This window comes from Lithobates pipiens, unplaced genomic scaffold, assembly GCF_037356315.1.
Source record: "Lithobates pipiens isolate NorthernLeopardFrog02 unplaced genomic scaffold, aLitPip1_a1.2 Scaffold_10, whole genome shotgun sequence".
Classification (NCBI taxonomy): domain Eukaryota; kingdom Metazoa; phylum Chordata; class Amphibia; order Anura; family Ranidae; genus Lithobates; species Lithobates pipiens.
The window spans coordinates 123,713,687-123,740,584 of record NW_027507686.1 but is presented as its reverse complement, the minus strand read 5'-3'; the positions used below and the strand labels follow the sequence as shown (position 1 = coordinate 123,740,584).

Sequence of the window (26,898 nt, the reverse complement as noted above, 5' to 3'; positions counted from 1 at the left end):
TAGACTCCGCTCCTTGGGGAATCTATGCTCCAGCTCCCATTGGGATCTGTGTGTCAGGAACCATGAAACAGACAGAGACAGAAGTACAATCGAATCACACTTGTTTATTAAAAAAAAATAAAAAGGTAAATAGGAAAAAGCGTAGTCAAGTAACCAGAGTCCAATAGCCAGATCGGGTAGTCAGCCAGTCCAAAGTTCATAAACCAGATCGGGTAATCAGCCAGTCAGGAAGTCAGGGATCCAGGGAGAGCAACTGCAAGCAGGATGGAAGCCAGGAGGGATGTAGCAAGCCGGTCTTGAAACAAAAGCAGGAGATGGTTCCTAGTGATGTGACCAAACGTGAAGGCAAAGGAGAAATGAGCTGGAAGACTTTATATAGGTAGGCCAGACGAGCATCATTGGGAACAGCTGGTAACTGTGGAGAGAGAAGAGAGCTGGCAATTAGCCGACAGCTGAGCGGCCAGCCCAGAGGAGGAAGGGCTAAGCCAGCCCTGTCACTGTGTTAGTGATCCTGTAGACCTGTGTCCTGAATCTCCCTGGTACAATCCGCAGCAGTCAGTCCAGGTCCACTACCTAACGGTGCACTTCCGTCTCCTACGGAGTGCATCTGTCACCTGGTCTCAGGTGACCTGACAAGGCGAAAGCTGCAGGGGGTGATCTGATGGAGGTGACCAAAGCACAGTTTTTAGGAGGAGGTGTGGGAGGCTTCCCTAAAAAAATTTTTTTTAAGGATCACCTAAAGGCAGAAAGGGTAGGCGCTAACTAGACTTAGTATGGAGTTTAAGAGGATTGAGAGGTTCTGGAAAAGTCCTGGAGGCGGGCATGGAGGAGGAGGTAACAAAGGAGCTAGAGAGCAAGATGTCTTGTGGAGCACAGTGGATGATATGGCTGATATCTCCAGATGAGGTGGTTGATATAGCTGGGGGTAGTTTTGTGGATGGCTTTGTATGTTGTGGGGTTAGTATTTTTAATTTTATACATTGGGCTAGTGAAAGCCAGTGAAGGGATTTGCAGAGGGGCAGCAGCCATGATTCTGTTAGTAAGGTGTATAGGTCTAACAGCAGACTGAAAGGGGGATAGCCTGTGTGACAGGTAGGCCAGTGGGAAATGTTGCAGTACTCAAGGCAGGAGATAACCAGAGAGTGTATAAGTTGTTTTGTGGTGTCATTAACCACTAGCCGACCAGCCACCACAGTCATACTGCGGCAGGTTGGCACGGCTGTGCAAAACGCTGTAGGTATATTTCGCTCCTTTAAGACAATCGCTCTTTTTTTGTTTATAGTGCAAGAAATAAAAACAGTGGAGGTGATCAAAAGAAAGCTCTATTTGTGGGGTAAAAAGAACATAAATTTTGTTTGGGCACAACGTCGCATGACTGCGCAATTGTCATTTAAAGCGATACAGTGCCTTATCGCAAAAAATGAACTGGAAGGGGGCAAATCCTTCTGGGGCTGAAGTGGTTAAAGTAAATGCTTTTTTTAATGACAAAACGGGTTTATACACACCTGCTATGTGCAATAGAATTGCACAGAGCACAGCCCCGAACTTCCACTTCTCGGGTCCTCCTGCTGGTGCTTCTGCCATCCCTTATCTGGTGAATGCCCCCATAGGATTTGCTTCTGGGCCTCGCTGAGTGCATCATTAGCCCCCAGCTCTGAGCAGTCCTCTTATAATAGATTTCTGTTTCTCCCCCTTGCTGTGAGTGACAGGTCATTTACATATCTCATGGATGAGTGTGAGAGGCATTCTGTGTACTTCAGATCCCCTCCTTTCTTCTCCAGCTCTCCCAGGATTGGCTGCTCCACACCTCAGCATGATTGGGCATGCTGAAATCATGTGGTGACTTTTCTGGGTTTTGACTGGATGTTAGTGATCATGGGACATAATCCACAAGGCCAACCGAAGTTCAGTGTAAGAAATATTGATGCCTGGCCAAGGGGAGTGTAGAGGTGGGTGGGGAGTCTACTGACATCACGATTCCACCCACTGAGCTCCAGACAACAGACCCACCCACAGAATCTGCCGTTTTTTCAGGTCTCATAACAGACAGAGGGGAGACATTTGACAGGTAAGGATACATGCAGGAGGCATGTATATCCTTATAGATAACCACTATGGCAGTAGTTTTAAAAGGACGACCGTGGGTTTTCATCCACTTTAATGCAAGGAAAGCATTAACCACTTCAGCTCCGGGCCTATCCTGACACTTCTCACATATATTTAAAAATAAGCATTTTTTGCTAGAAAATTACTTAGAACCCCCGAACACTATATATATATATATATATATATATATATATATATATATATATATATATATACTGTATATATATATATATATATATATATATATATATATATATATATATATATATATATATATATATATACAGTGTTGGTGAATTAAACCTTCACAATTCCTTGAATTCCCAATATTCCTTAACCATTTGATACTCAATAACCACTTCAACAAGCTTTCTATGGTGTATATCTTACATAGATAACTTTTCTTTAGCCCCTGGTATTCAAGCTCCATTTTATTGTCTGAGATTCAGGTCACATGCTAGCTTGAATTAGTACAATTGGAAGGATATATATTATACAGGATTTATATAGTACCATCAGTTTGCACAGTAATTTACAATATATAGAAACTGTACAATTACTATATAGCTCAACACAGAAGGAATAGGTGGGCCCTGCTCATGGAGTTTATAATCTAAAGGCAGGGGGAAGTAGTACAAAAGGCGTGTCATGGTTATGCAGTGATCTTCCTCTGTTTGCTTACCTCCCCTCATGTGTTCTGACTAAGAGGCCAGCCACTTCCACCTGGTATTTAAAGATATAGGGAAGAAACAAACAGGGGACTGGAGGGTAACCAACCCCCGGGACTTTTAAGACGGTACCCAATGTCACAAACAGAGAATAAAATCAATATAGTTTTATTGAAAATACAAATATATAAAACATTTCCAGAAAAGGAAAAATTGTATAAATATACATAGCAAGTCTTAACATACAAGAACTTGTGCAGAATCATACGGAACTACACATGTTACCGAATTTGTACGTTATATACAGTATGCTGCATTTTTCTCTCTACATGTATCGCTCTTCTGAGCTTCTTCAGGACATTGCAGCGTGTACAGTTATACAGAAAAACTGAAAAATATACAAAAATAATCAATAAATGTAATTATTAAATGCATCCCAAAGAATTTGAAACACATATAGGTCTATTCAACTAAAGTATCTGCTCTAATCTCAGTTGATCAGGGCAGATACATTCCTTATCGAATGAAATTTTCAAGCAAGGACATTATTGCAAAGAAACAAGAAATACATACAAATTAATAAATCCTAGGATTAAATATACATAAACTTTAGCATTGTGAGCAAAACTGGATAGTTACAAAACTATCCAATTGGAGACTTCAATTAAGTTTTCAAAATGGCCGCACCCGTCCCCTCTGATATTGAGCATTCCTTATGGGCAATATCTCTGTCTTAAACGTAACTGCAGTATTTAAGAAGATTTTGCTCTGGAGGCTAGGAAGTTGAAATTGCGCCTACGCCAAAGGGGTTACAGCAATAAATGCCTGAAAAGGGCATATTCTCAAGCTAGGAAACAAAACAGGGCTGTTCTAATACATGGTCATAGACCACCTAGAACAGCTCCTGGAGTCAGATTGATAACCACATTCAATGAACAACATTCAAAAGTAAAGGGGATTCTTCAGAGATATTGGTATCTCTTGAAAGGAGATCCAGCACTATCTAAACATCTTCCGGATTTTCCGGGAGTTACCTACAGAAGGTCATGTTCTCTGAAGGATTCCTTAGTTCAGAGTCACTTTACCCCCTCCCCAACAGTGGGAAAGAAACGGAAGGGGTGTGCTCCCTGCCACAATTGTGGCTTTTGCAGGTACTTACATGCTTCTGAATCTATGTTATTGCCTAATGGTTACCTGTTCAAACCTAAATTTACAGTCACTTGTCAATCCATTGGCATAGTATATATTATGGTATGCCAATGTGGTGCCTTTTATATAGGCAAAACCAAGCGTCCCTTTTTCCACCGTATTAGGGACCATTTGTCCCTGGTACGGGGGAAGAAGATGGAGACTCCAATTAGTCGACACTTTGGTTTGCATCGCCATTTTAATGACAATTTCATGCATTTTTTTCCACTAGAGCATGTTCCCCCGGAAGAAAGGGGGGGGGGGGGTGACTACAACCGTACTCTTTTGCAACGTGAGACCAGGTGGATATTCAACCTGGGAGCCACTCGGTCCCCAGGTTTGAATGATGCGTTCAGCTTTAAACCCTTTCTCTAGAGAAGCCATGACTCTGGAATTGAGAGGTTTTTTTTTGTGTTTTTGTAGTGTTTTATTTTATTTTGTTTTTGTTTTTGTTTTTTTTATTTAGTGTTCTTTTTTGTTCTCATTTTTGTTTTATTTCATCTGTGCCACGCTACCCTATTGGGTGTTACTATGCCTTTAACTCTTTCTATGAATCTAATTTAAATATACTAATGTTAAAAAATAAAATTGTTTCTATTCTATATTAATTTTGAAATAATGATGATCTATTTTTGGAACTGCCATGAGGAATTTCTCTGTTTCCCCTTCAAGTCAGTCTGTACGGGCGCCCCGGGGCAGGATTGGCTTATAGCTTGTTTAGCCAATTAAAAGTTTTGCCAGCTTGCCCCTATTCGAAATTAGAGGATTTATTTGCCCGCTTGCCGCTTCCCCTTTTGTTATCTTTTGGGGCCTGGGAATTTTCGGAGGTTGGCAGTGTTATTCTGTCATTCCTTTCCCGTTGTTTAGCCTGCTTCCTGTCTGTTATATGAATGGGCATATAGCCATTCTCCATCATGGTCGTCTGCGTGTGAAGGACGTCTTTTCCGTCGTTCGCGCAGGCGCACACAGACAGAGGTGGGCAATGCCCTTACGCTTGCCATTTTCAAAAATGGCCAATGCGTCGCAGTGACGTAAATCACGTCCTCCACGCATGCGCAATAACACAATCGCGCTCAGTAAGGAAGTCCTCTTTAGAGACACGCCCGCAGCCCGGCGGTGACGTCAGACGCCGCCGGGCTGGAGCCACAAGTTAAAACACCCTCTCTGTCATTACCGTTTTGGCAATTGATGGAGAGGGATCTCCCGGACACTCTGATGAAATTGGAAGGAAAGATTCTAATCTGTTTTATATACCTTTGAGAAAGGTAAGAGCCTGGAAATTCTTAGATAAACTTTATGGGCCATTATTATGGTGAGCGCTCTGGGACTTGGAAAACTTCGCTTAGCACTTTCTGGGGAACTTTTTTCTGGTCCCGATTTGACTGATGGCAATTTGTTGATGAGGAATCCTTTTCTGTCTTAAACCCTTGCAGGTGAACGTTCTCTGTCAAGGTATTAAATTTTCAACTGCATCTGACAATATTCTGGCGATTTTGAGACATTTTGTCAACTACACTCTATTAATTGGCTCTAATACATTTAGTTCTTAGATATTTCTCAGGTACGTTTTCTTTCTGACCATTACTTGCCTTTCCTTAGTTCTACACTTACAGATTCATATTTATTCTATTTTATTTCTCGTGCCTCTACAGACTGCTGGGGAACATCGAGGCTCCTCAATGGCGTTCTCATTATATTCTATTTTTATACTGTGACCTTCTTCACTTATCAACATTTGATCTAATTATTTCTCTGAAAAGTATGAATTTAAAGACTCAATGGGTAAGGCGGCCATTTTGAAAACTTAATTGAAGTCTCCAATTGGATAGTTTTGTAACTATCCGGTTTTGCTCACAATGCTAAAGTTTATGTATATTTAATCCTAGGATTTATTAATTTGTATCTATTTCTTGTTTCTTTGCAATAATGTCCTTGCTTGAAAATTTCATTCGATAAGGAATGTATCTGCTCTGATCAACTTTGATTAGAGCAGATACTTTAGTTGAATAGACCTATATGTGTTTCAAATTCTTTGGGATGCATTTAATAATTAAATTTATTGATTATTTTTTATATTTTTCAGTTTTTCTGTATAACTGTACACGCTGCAATGTCCCGAAGAAGCTCAGAAGAGCGAAACATGTAGAGAGAAAAATGCAGCATATATAATGTACAAATTCGGTAACGTGTAGTTCCGTATGATTCTGCACCAGTTCTTGTATGTTAAGACTTTCTATGTATATTCATACAATTTTTCCTTTTCTGGAAATGTTTTATATATTTGTATTTTCAATAAAACTATATTGATTTTATTCTCTGTTTGTGACATTGGGTACCGTCTTAAAAGTCCCGGGGGTTGGTTACCCTCCAGTCCCCTGTTTGTTTCTTCCCTATATCTTTAAATATTTACTGTTTGGGATGTGGTACCATTTTATTTTTTGATCAAACCCCATCTATATAAATCTTTTACATGCACTTCCACCTGGTAGATTTTATAACCTCTCCACTAAGCATGGCTCCACCCCAGGCCCTATCGGGGAACCCTATATTAAACTGTGCATTGCAAACCAGCGGTGCTGATCAACCATTGTATGTTTGGCTTCCTGTTTCCTGCTTGCTGTGTCCTCTACGGTTGACTCTGTTACCGACCTTGGCGCGTTCTCTACGATTCCTGTCTGCTTGCGACCTTGCCTTTTTGCCTGTCTCCGACCATCTCTGTCTGCCTGTGACCCTGAACCTTTTGTCGTGTACTCTGTTGTTCCTGTCTGCTAGTTGCCCTGACCTCTGCCATATCCCCTTATTATCCTTGTCGTTCCAGCCTGCTGTTAGTGATCATGGGACATAATCCACAAGGCCAACCAAAGTTCAATGTAAGAAATATTGATGCCTGGCCAAGGGGAGTGTAGAGGTAGGTGGGGAGACTACTGACATCACGATTCCACCCACTGAGCTCCAGACAACAGACCCACCCACAGAATCTGCAGTTTTTTCAGGTCTCATAACAGACAGGAGGGTTAATACCTAAGGGACCGCCGCCATGGGCGGAACTGAGAGTTATGAGTGTTGTATTACAACTTTGCCTAGTATTCTCCTAGAGGCTACGGTATACAACCCAATGGCTAAGAGAAAAGCTGTGTCGGTCGGTGAATTACAGAGAAAAGGATTTTACGGTGAGTACAAAAAATCCTATTTTTACCTCCATGCTCGTGAATGCGAGCAGAGAGGTATAACTGCTGTTTCCTGATCAAGTCTATCATGTGAAGCTGTAGTGCTATATGGGCACCTGTCAGCATACCCTGAGTCTCCGAGGAGGGAGCACTCGAATGACGAGTGCAGGCCTCCGCCAGAGCTTTTTGGAGAGCCACCTGTGTCACCCACCTGGCGGACCTGTAGCGCTTAATTCTGGAGATGCAGGAACCCCTGACCACAGCCTTAAAGACATCCCAGACAGGGCTCATAACAGCAGAGTCTGTATTGAGGGACCAGTAATTGGCCATGTCAGTCGGAATGACCTCAGAGATCTCTGGCATTGAGATCCAGAGACGACTGAGTCTCTGGGTCCGGAACGCTGGTCTGTGGCCCACAGTCAAACCCACCTGTATCGTAGAGTGATCAGACTCTGTCTGGGGCAGATACGCTATGGACTGAACATGGGGTAAAAAATCCTTCATGGCCAGAGCATAGTCAATTCTGGAAAGGGTTACTTAGGATCTAGACTGGCAGGAGTACACTCTGGCACTAAGATATTTCCAGCACCATAGATTCACATATCCATAAGTATTGCAGCATGCATGAGAGAACTTGGATTCAGATTGTAAAGGTTTCAGCCTGTCTAAATCAGGTTGCAAGACAGAGTTAAAATCCCCAATGATAAGCATAGTGCACTTAGGCAATGAGGCCAAATAGACACTGAGTTCAGAGAACACTGCAGCCGTGACTGAGGGAGGGAGATAAACTGTGACCAGAATGAAAGATGGTCTATGCACTGATACATGCAAGATGACATACTACCCCTTAGGATATAGGATAACTTGGTGAAACACGAAAGGTAAACCCTTACGGATTAGGATTGCAACCCTCTGGGCATAATTAGAATAGGTGGATTGGTAGTGATTGGCCACCCAGTGTTTTTTGAGTGCCATCACTTTGGACCCCATGAGATTTTCCTGGAGACATAGGACATGCGGTTTACTATGTTTCAGGGTCTCAAAGCTAGATGCCCCTTTGAATTTAGAATTCAGCCCGTGGACATTCCATGAACAAATGTTTACCTCAGACATGGGATTGGTATTGAAAGTACTAGATCAGGGAGAAGGGGTACAAATAAGGGGGCCCCGGAGGGCTCCCCATCCCCGGTCACTGCCTCAGAAAAAAAAAAGGGCCGCAGTTCTGAACACACCTACATACACCATACATACAACACAACTATTTTCATTAACATATTCATTACCCAAGAAGGGCAACAGTTTCCCGGCCCAGCTCCAAAAAAGGGGAGTGGGCCTATAACCAAAACTTGTACGATGCATGGGGCGCATGGCCTGTAACAGGAAGCAAAAAACAAAAAAAAAGTGAAAAAAAACAAAATAGTGTTCGACCAGAAAAGTTTTCAAAAGAAGTGTTGGGGGTGTGAACCCCAAGGCAGCTTAGGCTCAGTTGGGGACTGAGGCCAGGTACTGTCCCCCCGGAGACATGTATGATCATCCAAGCTCAGCACATTTTAGAGCAACAAAAATTAATTTACAATGGTGCATAACAAGGGCTATATCAAAAAAGAGAACCAGGAGGGGGGAGGAAACTTCAGTCTCAGCAGTGGAACCAGCAGGAGGTGGGGATCCGCATCAGGTAGGAGGCTTAGGAGGGCGAGGTAGTGACTCCCACCAGGACATGGCATCTTGCGGGGACTGAAAGAAATGGGCTTTCCCCTGGTAGGTGATCCGGAGGGTAGCAAGGAACATCATGGAATATTGGATCTCCTGCTCCCGGAGCTTCTGCTTAACACGCTGGTAACTAGCTATAGGGTTGCGGACTGTCGCAGAGTAGTCTGGGAAGAGGGACACCACGGCATTGTTGATGCGGAGACTTCCTTTCCTCCTGGCAGCCCCCAAAATGGAGTCATGGTCTCTGTAATTAAGGAGACGGATCACGACCATACGTGGGGGGTGACCTTCAGGAAGGGGGCGTCCCGCGACTCGGTGGGTCTTCTCAATCACAAAGCAGGGGCATAGTTACTCACGGCCAAATTCTTGCTCAGGCCAGCTATTCAGGAAGGCTACAGGGTCAGACCCCTCCACTCGCTCTGGGAGCCCCACCAGGCGCAGGTTATTTCTGCATAGGCGATCTTCGAGGTCATCCACCTTATCCTCCAGGGATGCAATCTTCCCCCCATGTCTATTAAGTTTGGGCAGGATGGAAGTAACAGTGTCCTCCAAGTCACTAATATATTGCTCAGTCTCAGTAACCCAGCCACGTAATTTGTGCATGTCCTGCCGCATAATAGTTAAGTCAATCTTAAGCCCATCCACCTTCCCCATAAGGTCTGCATAGTTTACCTTAATAATGGCGAGGACCTTTGCCAGGATGGGTTCCTTACCACCATCTGCCAAGCCCGGGGTCGCTTGTAGGAGCGTGGCTGCAGGGTCCGGAAAACCCAGGGGAGGGTGGCGGGGACACGTCCTGGCCATCTCCAAAGAGATACGGAGTGGGGGCTGGTGAGGCGCTGGGCCCATGGACATTGTGACAGTGGCCATCTTGGCAGGAGCGAGTGGTGATGCTCATCTTTACCGGGGGGTTGTTTCTTCCCTCGCCGCTTTCCCAGCCACCAAAATGCACCCCCACCCCCCCGGAGATGCAGGAGACACACCGGGAGGGATTAGGCAAAGAAAGAATTGACTGCTGGCAAAGGTTGATCAGGATGGAGCAGGATTGCTTAGGGAAAGACTGAAGCTACACAGGAACACGTCCGTTCACATCCTGAGCTAGGCCACACCCCTTGGTACCGGGTATGGTTAGGCGCACCTTATATATTAGTTATATACTATTTTTTTATGTTAATATTTTTATATATATATACATTTTATATCTACTTTCTATATATTTATTTCTGTTCATTTTATAATTAATTTATATTTATTTTAATATAAATTTCTGGTTTCCTGATTTATGTGTATATTGGCATCTAGTACAAAGTAAAGAGATAGTACAGTATGTCCGCTCCATAGAATCGTCCTGGCATTAATTACATTAATTCAATTCAGGGTGGCATTTATATGTGGGCACATATATGCAGATTGCACTATATAGGGCTCGAGCTTGATGGAGTTTAATTTGATCTGTGTAGTGAGTCGTGGGTCTCTTATGGGTGTTAGGCTACTGCGATCAATAGTGCCATTGTATTACATAGAGCCTCTGGATGATAGAGTGTCCTCAGGCTACAAGAGAATGGCCGCTGTAAGATCATTTATAAAGACATACAAATCATCCAGTTACAATCCCCCTGAGAAAGATACGTCACATCCCTGTATCGAAGTACGTTGGGGAGGAGACAGGATGGTGCAGGAGACAGTCTGTCTCAAGGCGGAGGGACATACCATTTAAGCATTTTGGCTTGCTGTAGAGTGGTGCACTGAAGCACCTGTATAATGTGAGTACCCCAGCGAGGGGCTATTATTTAATAAATATGTTTATACTTAAAATGGTATCGCACTATCCAGCCTTTTATATATCCCATTTGTACAGTATGTGGAGACAGCGCTATTGTGCAGCCCAGGATCCTTCAGCATTCACAGAACCCAGAGGTGGTTCACATGCATGTTTTGACTGAACTCAATTGTGAGGCCACACGCTCTAAGGTGAGCGGATTCACATAGGGGGGGGGGAGCACCAGTGTGTGGACACGTGAACACGTTTGGATCACTGTGACAAGATTTAATTATGATTAGTTGTGAAATGGGCTTCATGATTTAATTATATTGCATTGATTTATGAGATTCACTATCAGTGCAGTATATACTTGTGCACCATAGCACCTTTCACATTGTCCCTTTATTTATACATTTGGGTTATCATATTATGTTTGTAATGACCTTTATGATGCAATCATGCTTTTTTGATTCACAAGATTTATTTATAGTATATTATCTGCATGCACTACAGCACTTTATCTCACTATTGTCACTTTATTTAGTCATTTTTGCATATGTATTGTTCACAATATTAAGATAGCGCAGCATTTATGTGTGTATATATATATATATATATATATATATATATATATATATATATGTGTGTGTGTGTGTGTGTGTGTATATATATATATATATATATATATATATATATATATATATATATATGTGTATGTATGTGTGTGTGTGTGTGTGTATATATATATATATATATATATATACACACACACACATATATATACTGTTGAGGCACAAACTTAAGGGACATGATGAATGCTAGCAGCTGTCCATATAAGAGGTCAACTTATTTCAGAAGTGCATGCCCCTATGTGACATTATAAAATGTGTGTATATATATATATATATATATACACACGCTGTAATCATAAATAGTAAATTTCAGAAAAAAATAAAGTGAAATATAAAAATTGAACATTAAAAATGAAAAAAGTGACAGGTGCTCTTCAAATCTGTTCTCTGTGCTCCTTATAGATCCCCTATAGGTATTGCACTTACCCGAACCACTCACCCCACACAGGGGTATCTCGCTTTCTTAGTATCTGCCACTGTGTAGCAATCATCAAATCTTTATCTGCTCTGTCAGCTATATGTTTCCGTGCTTGTGGTAATAGGTGTATCTTTCTTCTTTAGTTCTCCCTCCGCATCTCCCACATATAGGAAAGGGACATCTCCATAGTGTGATTGTGTTTTAAATTACATTTATTGTGACATAAAAGTGGAAACGTACACACACGTGATCAGCCGCATCCAATCATGGCTGATCACGATGTAAACAGGAAGAGCCGTTGATCGGACAGAGGCAAGTAGAGGAGAGCCAATCGGCGTCTCTCCTGACAGGGGAGGGTTTGCGCTGATTGTTTATCAGCGCAACCCCCCCCCCCCCTGATGCTCACACTAGACTACCAGAGAAGCCACCAGGACCACCAGGGAAGCCCCTAACATGTGGATGGCCAGGTACATCCCCCAAGGCCATCCACATGTACCAACTTATGCCCAACATATGCCAATCATTGCCCACAAATGGCCACTGACTGGCACCATTATAGAACTAATAAAATCAGTGATGCCCAGCAATGCCACCCATCAGTGTCCCTCAGTGCCACCTATCAGTGCCCATCTGTGCCACAGAGTATCACATGGGGGCATGGAATTATTTTACCCTAGAACAGCGCCACACCTACCTTTCCTTATTTAACACTTGCATTTACATTCCAATTAGGTGGTTGTATTGGTAGGGGCAGCAGTTCTTTTTTTTTTTTCCCCATCCCATTTATTGCCAGAAGCACAGGGCCACTAATATATTTTACATTCATTTCAGAAGTGGTAGCTCGCAAGATTTTTTAAAATTTGTTCATATATATATATATATATATATATATATATATACATGCACACACACAGTTGTGCTCATAAGTTTACATACCCTGGCAGCATTTATTTCTTGGTCATTTTTCAGAGATTATGATTGATAACACAAAAACTTTTCTTTACCCATTTATTATCAATCAACTGTGTTTATTTATTTTTTTAAATCATAATCACAACAGAAACTACCCAAATGACCCTGATCAAAAGTTTACATACCCTGGTGATTTTAGCCTGATAACATGCACACAAGTTGACACAAAGAGGTTTGAATGGCTATCAAAGTTAACCATCCTCACCTGTTATCTGTTTGCTTGTAGTTAGTGTGTGTATATAAAAGGTCAACGATTTTCTGGACTCCTGACAGGCCCTTGCATCTTTCTTCTAGTGCTGCACTGACGTTTCTGGATTCTGAGTCATGGGGAAAGCAAAAGAATTGTCAAAGGATCTGCGGGGAAAGGTAGTTGAACTGTATAAAACAGGAAAGGGATAGAAAAAGATATCCAAGGAACAGCAATGTTCAAACTCTAATAATGAAGTGTAAAATTAGCAATTCTGTTAAAACCAAACCACGGTCAGGTAGACTAAAATTTCAGCCGCAACTGTCAGGAAAATTGTTTGGGATACAAAGAAAAACCCACAAATAACTTCAGGGGAAATACAGGACATTCTGAAAACATGTGGTGTGGCTGTTTCAAGATGCACAATAAGCAGGCACTTGAAGAAAGATGGCTGCATAGTCAAGTCGCCAGAAGAAAGCCATTACTATGCAAATGCCACAAAGTATCCAGCTTACAAAGCACCAAACAGCACAGAGACAAGCCTCAAACCTCAAAGTCATTTCGAGTGATGAAACCGAAATTTAGCTTTTTGGCCACAACCATAAACACTTCATTTGGAGACAAATCTACAAGGCCTATGATGAAAGGTACACCATTCTTACTGTGAAACACAGAGGTGGATCGCTGAGGTTTTGGGAATGTGTGAGCTACAGGAAACAGGAAATTTGGTCAAAATTGATGGCAAGATGAATGCAGTATGTTATCAAAAAATACTGGAGGGACATTTGCATTCATCAGCCAGAAAGCTGTGCATGGGACGTACTTGGACATTCCAACATAACAATGATCCAAAACACAAGGCCAAATCAACCTGTCATTAGCTACAGCAGAATAAAGTGAAGGTTCTGGAGTGGACATCTCAGTCTCCTGACCTCAATATCATTGAGCCACTCTGGGGAGATCTCAAACATGCAGTTCATGCAAGTCAGCCCAAGAATTTACATGAACTGGAGGCTGTTTGCTAAGAGGAATGGGCATCTGAGAAGATAAAGAGCATCATCCACAAATACCACAAAAGACTTCAAGCTTTCATTGATGTTAAAGGGGGCAATACACGGTACTAAGAACTGGGGTAAACTTTTGATCAGGGTCATTTGGGTAGTTTCTGTTATGATTTAACCACTTTAGCCCCAGAAGGATTTACCCCCTTTCTGCTTAGAGCACTTTTTTTGAGACGGAACTGCGTCGATTTATTTGACAATCACGTGGTCGTGCGACATTGAATCCAAACAAAATTTACGTCCTTTTTTTGCTTTCTTTTGGTGGTATTTGATCACCTCTGCGGTATTTATTTTTTGCGCTATAAACAAAAAAGAGCAACAATTTTGAAAAAAAAAGCAATATTTCATATCTGTTTAAGCCGATATGTATTCTTCTACATATTTTTGGTAAAAAATATCGCAATAAGCGTTTGATTGGTTTGTACAAATGTTATAGTGTCTACAAAATAGGGGATGGATTTATGGCATTTTTATTATAATTTTTTTTATTACTAATAGCAGTGATCTGCAATTTTTATTGTGACTGTGACATTATGGCGGACATATCAGACATTTTTGACGCTATTTTGGAACCATTGTCATTTATACAGCGATCAGTGCTATAAAAATGCACTGATTACTGTGTAAATGACACTGGCAGGGAAGAAGTTAAGCACTAGGCGACAATCAAGGGGTTAAGTGTGTCCTAGGTAGTGATCTCTGTCATGTTGTAGTGAGACAATCCCTTCCACAGACAGAGATCACTGCTCCCGATGACAGGGAGCAGTAGATCTCTGTCATGTTACTAGGCAGAACAGAGAAATGCCTTGTTTACCCGCTTCAGCCCCCCGGAAGATTTTACCCCCTTCCTGACCAGAGCACTTTTTGCGATTCGGCACTGCGTTGCTTTAACTGAGTGCGATGTGGCTCCCAATCAAAATTGACATTCTTTTTTTCCCACAAATAGAACTTTCTTTTGGTGGTATTTGATCACCCCTGGGGTTTTTATTTTTTGCGTTATAAACAAAAAAAAAAGGCAATTTTTAAAAAAGCTAATTTTTTTTTACATTTTGCTATAATAAATATCCCCTAGAAATATATAAAAAAACTATGTTTTTCCTCAGTTTAGGCCGATACGTATTCTTCTACATATTTTGGGTAAAAAAAATCGCAATAAGAGCTTGATTGGTTTGCACAAAAATTATAGCGTTTACAAAATAGGGGGTAGTTTTATGGCATTTTTATTAATAATTTTTTTTTTTACTAGTGGTGATGGTGGCAATCGGCGATTTTTATCATGACTGCGACATTGTGGCGGACGCATCAGACATTTTTGACACATTTTTGGGACCATTGTCATTTATACAGCAGTCATTGCTATACAAATGCACTGATTCCTGTGTAAATTACACTAGCAGTGAAGGGGTTAACCACTAGGGGGAAGGTTAAGGGTTAAGTGTGTCCTGGGACTCACGGAGGTCCCGGCTGGCACGCACGCGATGGCACGTCAGCAAACTTAAAGGGACCTACCTGTATGCCCATTTACCCAGCCGTGCCATTCTGCCGACGTACATCGGCGTGCGCTGGTCGGGAACCATTTACATAGGCATCTCCCCATTCTGCCATTCCGTGACACGATTGCGGGCCCCCGGCAGACCTTGAGTCCGCAGGACTCACAGTCACGGAGTATGCGGCGGGCATGCATGCGCCCACAATGCCGCAATTTAAAGGGGACGTACCTGTACGCCCATTTCCCAGCCATGCCATTGTGCTGACTTATATTGTCGAGCACTGGTCGGCAAGGGGTTAAAAAGAGTAAACACAGTTGATTGATAGTAAAAATAAAAACCCTGTAAGGCAAAGGAAAAATGAGCTAGTGTGCACCGCATACTAGCTCATTATGAAATACTTTAGAATGAGGTCCCCGTATCTCAGGCCGGTCCATGCCGAGGGAGCTGACATTTTGCCCTCGGTGTGTCTTCCGGGTTCGCGGGACAGGCGATGTGAGTGGCCAGAGCCGCACTTACATCACTCCTGCGGGTGTGTATGGAAGTCCTCTTCCCGGCAAGCCAAGCATTCACAGCGCATGTACTGCTGACATCAGCAGGTTTAGGAGATATTACAGGTTTAGGAGATATTCATTTTACCTACAGGTAAGCCTTATTATAGGCTTACCTGTAGGTAAAAATTGAAAAAGTGGGTAAGTCAAAAAAGCTGTCCAAACCTGCCTGGCTTTATGTGAAAAAGTAATTGCCCCCTAAACCTAATAACTGGTTGTGCCACCCTTGGCAACAACTGCAGTCAAGTGTTTGCGACAACTGGCAATGAGTCTTCCACATGCTGTGGAGCAATTTTGGCCCACTCATCTTTGCAGAACTGATTTAATTCAGTCACATTGGAGGGTTTTCCTGCATGAACGGCCTGTGTAAGGTCATGATACAGCATGTCAATTGGATTTAAGTCTGGGCTTTGACTAGGTCACTCCAAAAACCTACATTTTGCTTTGTTTGAACCATTTGGTTGTGTTTTGGTTCATTGTCCTGCTGCATAACCCTTGTGCACTTGAGCTTGAGGTCATGAACTGATGGCAAGACATTCTCCTTTAGGATTTTCTGGTAGAGCTCAGAACTCACGGTTCCATCAATTATGGTAACTCGTCCAGGTCCTGAAGCTGCAAAGCAGCCTCAGACCATCATGCTATCAGCACCATGTGTGACTGTTGCTATGATGTTCTTGTTATGAAATGCTGTATTAGTTTTATGCCATATGTAATGTTATGCACACCTTCCAAAAAGTACAATTTTTGTCTCAGTCCATGGAATATTTGCATAAAAATCTTGGAGATGATCAAGATGTTTTTTGGTAAATGTGAGATGAGCCTTTGTGTTCTTTTTGGTCAGCAGTGGCTTTGGCCTTGGAACTCTCCCATGGATGCCATTTTTGCCCAGTCTTTCTTATTGTTGAATCATGAACACTGATCTTACTTGAGGCAATTGAGGGCTGCAGTTCTTTAGACGTTGTTCTGGGTTCTTTTATGACCTCCTGGATGAGTCGTCGTCATGCTACTCGAGTAATTTTTGTAGACCGGCCACTCCTGGGAAGGTTCAGAACTGTTCCAAGTTATCTCCATTTGTGAATAGTGGCTCTCCCCGTGGTTCACTGGAATTCCAAAGTTTGTGGCATGTGTGGCTTTTTGTGATTTGTTAACATGCTTCACTTTCTCAGACAGCTGACAGCTTCTGTTTATGTGATTTATTGATTCAACAGGTCTGGCAGTAATCAGGTCTGGGTGCGGCAAGTGAAATTTAACTCGACTTTTCAAAAAATTGTGATTACTCACAGTTCATTCATGATTCGGCATGGGAGGGGGCAATTCATTTTTCACATAGGGCCAGTCAGGTTTCAACAGCTTTTTTTTCCCTTAAATTAAATAATAATTTAAAAACTACATTTTGGATTTACTCGGGTAATCTGTATGTAATATAAAAAATTGTTTGATCTGAATCATTTAAGTGTGAGAAATCTGCAAAAAAAATAAAAAATCAGGAAGGGGCAAATACTTTTTCACAGCACTGTATATGTCACACTGTATTTTTATGTCACCACTTTAAGAAGGGGCAAATTATGGAAATGTTCTGGGGATTAAGTCGGAAAGATTTAGCCAGTGGTTTGATGTGGGGCCCGAAGGAGAGATCACAGGTTTCTCTGGATGTTCAGTATCATGTCTATGTATGTTTATAGAACACTAAATTGGACTACAGACAATACAGCATTTTCTTTTCCGGTCTGTGACTATTAATTTGAAGCAAGCAAACTTTTATTTTGTAGGATTTATTGATAATTTTAAATGCAGATTAGAGGCACCATGATGGGACCCGGGTTTGTGCCCAGTTATGCCAACCTGTCGTGGTTTTTGGGCGCCCGTCTATATCTTACCCTTTGGGTAAGATTTGCTATGCAAAAAAGGAACATTACCAAGAAGGTGGAGAACCATTCAATACCTAGACATTTCAATGGGCTTTACAATGCCAGTCCTTAGGGGAATGTGGTATTAAGGCCATTAGTTCTAGAAACTAAATAAGGTGTCAGGTTCAAGAAATTTTGTGAAAGAGAAACTCACTGACGTTTATTTGTTAAGGGTAGATAGACTGCTCATTTAAGGGAATTTGCCTCATTACTTATTACATTTAATGTTAACTTTGCAAAGTTATCAAATAACGTGCAAGGAAAATAAAAAAAAATACAGCATTTTTTGCTTGCGTGTGATTGGATAGAAGTCAGCAGATGATTACCTCATTTGCTAAGCTTTGGGGCAAATTCTCTTGCAAAGTGCAAGAGCTTACTTGCCTTTAGTAAATCTGCCCTATTAAATCCATGTGCCGAATACTGGAACACCCTCAAGTTTAAAGCCCAGCTACAGGAAAACTATTACAGTAATATATATTTATTTAAATAAAATCTATTCAATTTTAACCTCTTAATTAACCCTATTCAGCCTTTACTAACTCCTTCCTTACCTTTCCCCTTAACTATTCTTTTTCTGCTGATTTATTTAATTTTTTTCAAGTACGGTACACTAAAACCTTTAAACTTTTGCTTTTTAAAGGATTCTTGAGGATGTGCCTCGTGATTGGACAATGCAAGTAAATGTGTGCAAATGCATGGGTATGTATGCATCTTTACACTTACAAAATTAAAAAATACAAAAGTATTTCATTAGCTGTAGGGTATTCATTGTTGTTTAGTTAAATATATATGTTTGCAGTGCACATAGGGTACTTAAATCTGACCTATTCTTTGTAGATGTAATCTGGAATAATCCATCAGTGACCTACAAACCATCTCTTAGTGGAATGGAGACAGAGAGAAAAAAAAGACACTAGATTTCTATTTTTAAACTGCCGTGTATAAAAAAATATTACAAAATCATAGCTGGTTAGCAGTACACACAACAGAGATGAAAAGGAATGAGCAGAAAATAGAAATATTTTAGGTAAAAACACACTGCAGTAATTATAGGCCAATCACCCTTTTAAATGTTGACCTCAAGTTGTTATCGTAAATTATATCTAACAGGATACTTTCATATGTTCCCCAGCTGATTCAGAATGACCAGGTGTGTTTCGTTCCATTCCAAAACCAAGGGACTACAGAGTGTGCTACAAAGGTTATTGATCCATACAAGTTGCCCGATCAGAGCCCTTACCTCTTATACTTTTGTCCATGGATGCAGTAAAGACCTTTTGAAAACATTTGGCAAACTGGCAAATTCTGAAGTCCACACAGACCTCTGTAGGTCTGGGTCGCCTCATGGTGTCTTGGATTTCTGACTTCTATTCCACTCCCCAAGTAACCAAGGCTCAAGACTTCTACTACTTTCCCCTATCAAAAGGCACTAGACTTGGGGTAAAGTCATCAGTGGTCATACCTGTATTATTTCTTCCAGCATGCAAAATTTAACTGTAATTTTTGGAAAATGCAATGTGTAGAGAGTGTCCCCCCCCCCCCCCCCCCCGAAACATGATTTCCTGCTTGTTTGATTGGCTTGCTGATTTTTCCAGAAGTCTGCATCAAGATACAAGTCGCATTTTTTGGCACCCCCTGCAAAAAAAATCAAATTTTTGTGAAGTACTTTCAATAGAAAATCACGGCTAAAGGAATGCAGACCCAGCAGCTTTCCTCATTGGAGCCCTACTCCCATTAGACCCACTCAGCACAGAGGAACAAACAGTGATTTCTTCAGAATAACAAAAGTGGGCTGTGATGAGTAAAGATCATCCCATCAGAGTAGCAGGACCATTCCCCCAAAAAGATACCATCCATCCAGTCCACTACATATTAACATACAGACCAGACTAGGTTCCATAAGGCTCAGAGGAAAAAATCCTTAAAACGCATCGGCCGATCACTCTGCCCTAGTACCCCATGGGACATGAGCACTGTCATATGACTTTTTAGATGTTTGAAGTGGTGTTATTGCAGATACCAAATATTAGTACTATATTTCTACTACTACTACTGCTTTTTTAAATAAATTTTACAAAAAATAATGCACTAGGCCAAGTGCCTTTTTATTCTTTCTTTGCTAAAGGAATAACAACAATTTATACACAGGCCCTCCCCACAGCACAGGAGCAAGTTTTCTGTTGATGTTAGACTAGACTCGAGGTGTCCTTTATCTCCTTTAATCTTTATTTTAACTCTCAAACCCCTACTTTGTAAGATTAGATATATCCCGTCTCTCCAGTGGATAAGAATTTATAACATAGAACACAAAATAGCTGCATTTGTGGACTACCTTCTATTTTTAAATTTTTTTTTGTATCTCCAAACCTGTTTTGCCCCTTTCCACACTGCTAGTACTTATCAATCAATATGAAGAGGTCTCTAATTTAAATATCAACTACAACAAATGTTTAACATTACCATCTCTGCTCTTGTGGTTACAGGCTTGAAGCAAGCATTCTCATTCCATCGGTCTCAGTCATCCTTGACGTACTAAAGTAATTGGGCATCAAAATTACTCTGGATCTCACAAACCAATTTAACCACTTCAGCCCCAAATGGATTTATCCCCTTCCTGACCAGAGCACTTTTTACAATTTGGCACTGCATTGCTTTGACTGCTAATTGCACAGTCATGCAATGCTGTACCCAAACAAAATTTGCTTCCTTTTTTTCCCACAAATAGAGCTTTCTTTTGATGGTATTTGATTGCCTCTGCGATTTTTATTTTTTGCGTTATAAATGGAAAAAGACAGAAAATTTTGAAAAACAATTATATTTTCTACTTTTTGTTATTAAAAAAATCCAATAAACGGACTTTTTGGGAGCCTAGCCGTGAATAGGGCCCCAAAAACCAATCACCGCCTTCAGGATTTCTAAGGGCGTAAATGTTTGATTTCACTCCTCACTACCTATCACAGTTTTGAAGACCATAAAATGCCCAGATGGCACCCCCCCCCCCCCCCAAATGATCCCATTTTGGAAAGTAGACACCCCAAGCTATTTGCTGAGAGGCATGTTGAGTCCATGGAATTTTTATATTTTGCCACAAGTTGCGGGAAAATGACAAACTTTTATTTAATTTCATTTTTTTGCACAAAGTTGTCACTAAATGATATATTGTTCAAACATGTCATGGGCATATGTGCAATTACACCCTAAAATACATTTTGCTGCTTCTCCTGGGTACAGGGATACCACATATGTGGGACTTTTTGAGAGCCTAGCCACGTACGGGGCCCCCGAAAGCCAAGCACCGCCTTCAGGATTTCTAAGGGCGTAAATTTTTGATTTTCACTCCTCACTACCTATCACAGTTTTGAAGGCCATAAAATGCTAAGATGGCACAACCCCCCCCCCCCCCATGACCCCATTTTGGAAAGTAGACACCCCAAGTTATTTGCTGAGAGGCATGGTGAGTATTTTGCAGCTCTCATTTGTTTTTGAAAATGAAGAAAGACAAAAAGTGAGGTCTGCAAAATACTCACCATACCTCTCAGCTTGGGGCATCTACTTTCCAAAATGGTGTTTTGTGCCATCTGGGCATTCCATGGCCTCCGAACCTCCGAAACTGTGATAAGCAGTGAAGAGTGAAATCAAAAATTTACACCCTTAGAAAGCCTGAAGGCAGTGCTTGTTTTTTGGGGTCCCGTACGCGGCTAGGCTCACAAAAAGTCTCACACATGTGTTATCCCTGTACTCAGGAGAAGCAACAGAATGTATTTTGGGATGTAATTTCACATATGCCCATGGCATGTTTGAGAAATATATCATTTAGTGATAACTTTATGCAAAAAAATCCAAATTTGTCTTTTTCCCGCAACTTGTGTCACAATATAAAATAATCCGGGGACTCGACATGCCTGGGGTGTCTACTTTCCAAAATGGGGTAATTTGTGGATGTTTGAACTGTCCTGTCATTTTATACACAACATTTAGAAGCTTATGTCACACATCACCCACTCTTCTAACCAGTTGAAGACAACGCCCTTTCTGACACTTTTTGTTTACATGAGAAAATATTATTTTTTTTTGCAAGAAAATTACTTTGAACCCCCAAACATTATATATATATTTTTTTAAAGCAAAGGCCCTACAGATTAAAATGGTGGGTGTTTATTTATTTTTTTCACACAGTATTTGCGCAGCGATTTTTCAAATGCTTTTTTTGGGAAAAAAACACTTTTTTTAAATTTGAATGCACTAAAACACATTATTTTGCCCAAATGTTTGATGAAATAAAAAAGATGATCTTAGACAGAGTACATGGATACAAAACACGACATTTAAAATTGCGCCCCAACATGCAGTAGCAACAAACTACATACATTTTTAAAAGCCTTTAGAAGCCTTTACAGGTTACCACTTTAGATGTACAGAGATCTACTGCTAAAATTCCTGCCTTCAATCTGACCTTTGCGGTGATACCTCACATGCATGGTTCAATTGCTGCTTACATTTGATGCCAGACCGATGCTTGCGTTCGCTTTTGCGCGAGAGCAGGGGGGGACAGGGGTGCTTTTTTTTCCTCTATATTATTATTATTATTTTTTGGCTTTTTTATCTGAATTTAAAACTGTTCCTTTCATTTTATTTTTTTTTATTTTATTTTTTTTTTACTTTTTTTGACTGCTGTGACTGCTGTGCTCTGAGGAAGAGGGAGTTGTCCCTCGAAACGCATCAGTGGCAGTGACCTTTGTTGGTTTTCTGACACCTTCTGAGAGGTCTCGTTCATCTGTGACTGGATGCTGCTACTAGTTGACCACTCGTATGGCAAGCACTTTCATTATTGTTTGTGAGTAGTTTTCTTCTTATCTTTCCAATAAATATCATCTAAGGATAATGCACATGGCTGGTGCGCCCTCTTTGTTTTTCTTTCATTTAGGATCATGTTCTGAGCCTGAATCTGACAGATGAGTTACTTCCTCTTCACTATCTGTCATGCTCAGAAACGTGTAAGCCTCTTTACTAGTGTACCTTCGATTTGCCGTTTTGGGCTCTAAATTTACTGGTACAACTAGTGAGACTCACAGATAAAAAAAAATCTCCTAGGCTATTAGCGACTGTATCAAAACACTACCAAAAAAACTGTTAGCGATCGCAGGGATCAGGCTTGACTCTGCGAATGCTGCAGTTATGTGTTTAGTGTTTTGTAAGTGACAGTGATCGATCGATACTGCACTTGGGTGGGCTGAGCTGGGCGGTGGGGCAAAACACAGGTGCTAGCAGGTACCGGGCTGATCCTGCTAACACTGGGTTTTTGGGAAACCTAAACTACTGGGTACGCTAGTATAGATCTGATCAGATATCGATCCATTCAGATACTATACCACTAAGGAAGTAGGGATGGCCGAACGGTTCGCCCGGCGGTCGTTTCGCGGTGAATTTCGGCTGTTCGCCGTCCGCCCGATCGGCGGACTATTGCCGCCGTTCGCCCGGCGGACTTCTGTGTTTACTGTGTAAAAGAACTTTGACCTATGATGACACATCCATCATGGGGTACAGGACAGCCAATTGAGACATTACAGCACATGGACACTTGGACATTCCCCCTAACTTATAAATAGACCCGATCCGGTGGCCATTTTACATTCTTTCTTCTGTCACTATAGGGAGAGGTTGCTGTGTGGAGCAGGGAGAGACTGCAGTGACCCAAATCGCTAGCTATTTGGTCCACAAAAGTTCTTTTCAGGACTGGTATAGGTGTTAGGTGTAATATAGGATATAGGTTTGAGGCACTGCTGTGCTACTGATTTTTTCAGCAGCCTGTCTACCTGTGTAGAGAGAGGGACAGGACGCTGTGTGCTGCAGGGACAGTCAGTTTAATCATCAGGTGTTACTATTAGGTCCACAAAAGTGCTATTCAAGTTATTGTTCCAGCAGCCTCTGTTTTGTCAGTTTAAATAGGGACAGGCAGGAAGCTGTGTGTGAGGCAGTGAGGTACAGTCAGTTTAATCAGTAGCTGTTACTATTAGGCCCACAAAGGTTCTTTTCAGGACTGGTATGGTAATAGGCTTGTACACGTATAATATTCTTTCTTCCAAATATAGAAAGAATATTATACTTGACTGCTGCCCTTCTGCTGCAGTAGTCCTTTATCAATATAGGGACTGAGGTACAGTATGCTAATCATTCACAACCTACTTGTTCCACAAAGGTCCTTATAAGGACTGGTAAGGTATAGGGTACTACAGTACATAGGGTTGAGTGAGGTACAGTCTGCTATTCCGTAAGGACTGGTATAGGTCCACAATACATAGGGTTGAGGTGCACTACTGCTGACTGCTGCCCTTCTGCTGCAGTAGTCCTTTATCAGTATAGGGACTGAGGTACAGTCTGCTAATCATTCACAACCTACTTGTTCCACAAAGGTCCTTATAAGGACTGGTAAGGTATAGGGTACTACAGTACATAGGGTTGAGTGAGGTACAGTCTGCTATTCCTTAAGGACTTGTATATGTCCACAATACATAGGGTTGAGGTACACTACTGCTGACTGCTGCCCTATACTGCAGCAGTCCTTTATCAGTATAGGGACTGAGAGTTTTGTCACAGGGTCATTTAAAAAATGACAGGCAGAGGAAGAGGCAGGCCCTTCCGCAGGGGTGGTAGGGGTAGGGCAGGAGCAACAGGCTTGAGCCAAAGTGGGAAGTTGCAGAAGGTGCGTTCAATTCATTTAAAGGACGCACCAGACTTGGTTGAGTGGCTCACTCAGCCTTACTCTTCTGCACCCTCCTCATCCTCTCGATCTGCACCCTCTTCTTCACTCTCTGCTATGTGCACCCCCAAAGACACTACCACCAACAACACCACCACCACCACATACCTTCCGCTGGAGTCACAGGAATTATTTTCCGATCCATATCAAGACATTTCTGATGCGCAGCCACTCTTGGCATTGGATCAGGAAGAGGAGGTAGCAACAACCGCCACTCAGCAGTCTGACGACAGTACCCAGATCAGCCCAAGGAGGAGGTTGGTCCCCGGTGTTGCTGCCTACTCCGAGATCTCTACTTATAGCGGTGGGGAAGGTGACGTCGATGATGACGTGTCTAGTGATGTCACGTGGGTGCCCACAAGAGAGGAAGAGAAGGGGAGTTCAGAGGGAGATATGGACCAGCAGATAGGGAGGAGAAGCAGGAATAACTTACATTGCACAGGAGGGACAAAGCAGACTGCAAATGTATCAGGAGCGAATCATCGACCATGTACGGTCAAATCTGGCGCTCCCAGGACACCGGCACATGGCTCCGCAGTGTAGGCTTTTTTTAACGTGTCCGCTGCTGACAATAGCGTTGCCATCTGCAATCTTTGCAGTCAACGCATTAGTCGCGGTAAGCCCAACACTCACCTAGGGATGACCGCCTTAAGAAGGCACATGAGCAGCCATAACCGAGCCCAGTGGGAGCAACAGAACACACAAAGCCACACTCCAGGCTCTCACTGTCCAGCCTCGTCTTCTACTTCTCCTTCTCCTCTCTCCTCACAATTGTCCTCCACTCCACCTTCCATCACGCCAAGCTCACGTTTTTCGGCAAAAAGGCAGGCTTCCGTGGGCCTAATGTTCAAGCGTAAAAAAATTATGACGCCGGATAACCCTCTTGCCCAACGGTTGCTGGCTGGCTTGTCAGAACTGATAGCCCGCCAACTACTGCCATATAAATTGGTGGACTCGGAGAAGGGCATCCCAGAGCTATATGGCCATGTTCAGCGGCAAGTGAATGTATCTCTGGCACACAGTGTCGGTGCCAAGATACATCTGATCACAGACACATGGTCTAGCAAACATGGGCAGGGAAGGTATATCACTTTTACTGCCCACTGGGTGAACCTTCTGACGGCCGTCAAGCATGTAACCCGTGGCACCCGTGTAGATTTGGTTTTACCTCCATGGATTGCATGCAGGCCTGGCTCATCTTCTCCTCCTCCTCCTACTCCATCCTCCTCCCTCTCCTCCTCGGCTGACTCCTCCTTTTCTGCTGCTAGCGTCTCTTCCGCTGCACCGCCCAAGCTCCCCAGAACCTATTCGACATGCCAGGTGAGACGTTGCCATGCCGTGCTGCGTCTGTTGTGCCTGGAAGCCAAGAGCCACACTGGCCCGGCACTCCTTTCAGCTTTGCGTTCACAGGCAGATCAGTGGCTAACACCGCTCAATTTGACAGTTGGTAAAGTGGTGTGTGACAACGGTGTTAATCTGCTTAGCGCATTGAAACAGGGCAAAATGACGCACGTGCCATGCATGGCACACGTCTTAAATTTGGTCGTGCAGTGATTCGTTGTCAAATACCCTGGGGTCCAGGACATCTTGCGGCAGGCAAGGAAAATCTCAGCCCATTTCAGAAGATCTTACACGGCCATGGCTCGCCTTGCTTACATTCAGCGGCGACACAATCTGCCGGTCAGATGTCTTATTTGCGATTGCCCGACGCGATGGAACTCAACCTTCTATATGCTTGATAGGCTGCTCCAGCAGAAACATACAGTTTATGTCTACCTGTATGAACTCTGTGGCAGAACAGGTTCTGGGGAGCTGGGTTTTTTTTCACCGCGCCAGTGGCTGCTCATGCGCAACGCATGCAGACTTCTGCGGCCATTTGAGGAGATCACCAAACTGGTCAGTCGCAGCCATGGCGCCATCAGGGACATGGTACCTTATGCCTTCTTTATGGAGCATGCATTGCGCCGTGTCATTGATCAAGCTGTGGAGGAGCAGGAGCGGGAAGATGAGGAAGTCGCAATGCTGGATGAATTCCCAGGGGGGGCTACTCTATCTGAGACAAGTGAACAACAGGAGTCTGAGGAGGAGTCAGAGGAGGATGGTGCCGACCGGATGAGGAGGAGCAAGAAGAGCATGCTTTAAACCTTTCTGAGATCCCTGTTGTTGTGCGTGGATGGGGAGAGGAGAATGAAGAGGACGACATTATCCTGGATGATGAGCAGGAGCCAGGCCACCACACCGCTTCCACTTTAGTGCAAATGGGGGCCTTCATGCTCCAGTGTTTTAACAGGGACCCCCGTATAAAAAGCATAAGGGTCAAGGACC

The 26,898-nt window shown here is 42.5% G+C and overlaps 1 long non-coding RNA gene across 1 annotated transcript; it reads left to right on the top strand.

The window, feature by feature from the left end:
• Positions 1 to 10,495: 10,495 nt before the first annotated feature.
• LOC143942151 (uncharacterized) lies at positions 10,496 to 19,349 on the top strand. The gene is made up of 3 exons (XR_013264722.1): positions 10,496 to 10,602; positions 18,457 to 18,515; positions 18,949 to 19,349. It is a non-coding gene; the product is annotated as an uncharacterized LOC143942151 (long non-coding RNA).
• Positions 19,350 to 26,898: the final 7,549 nt, after the last annotated feature.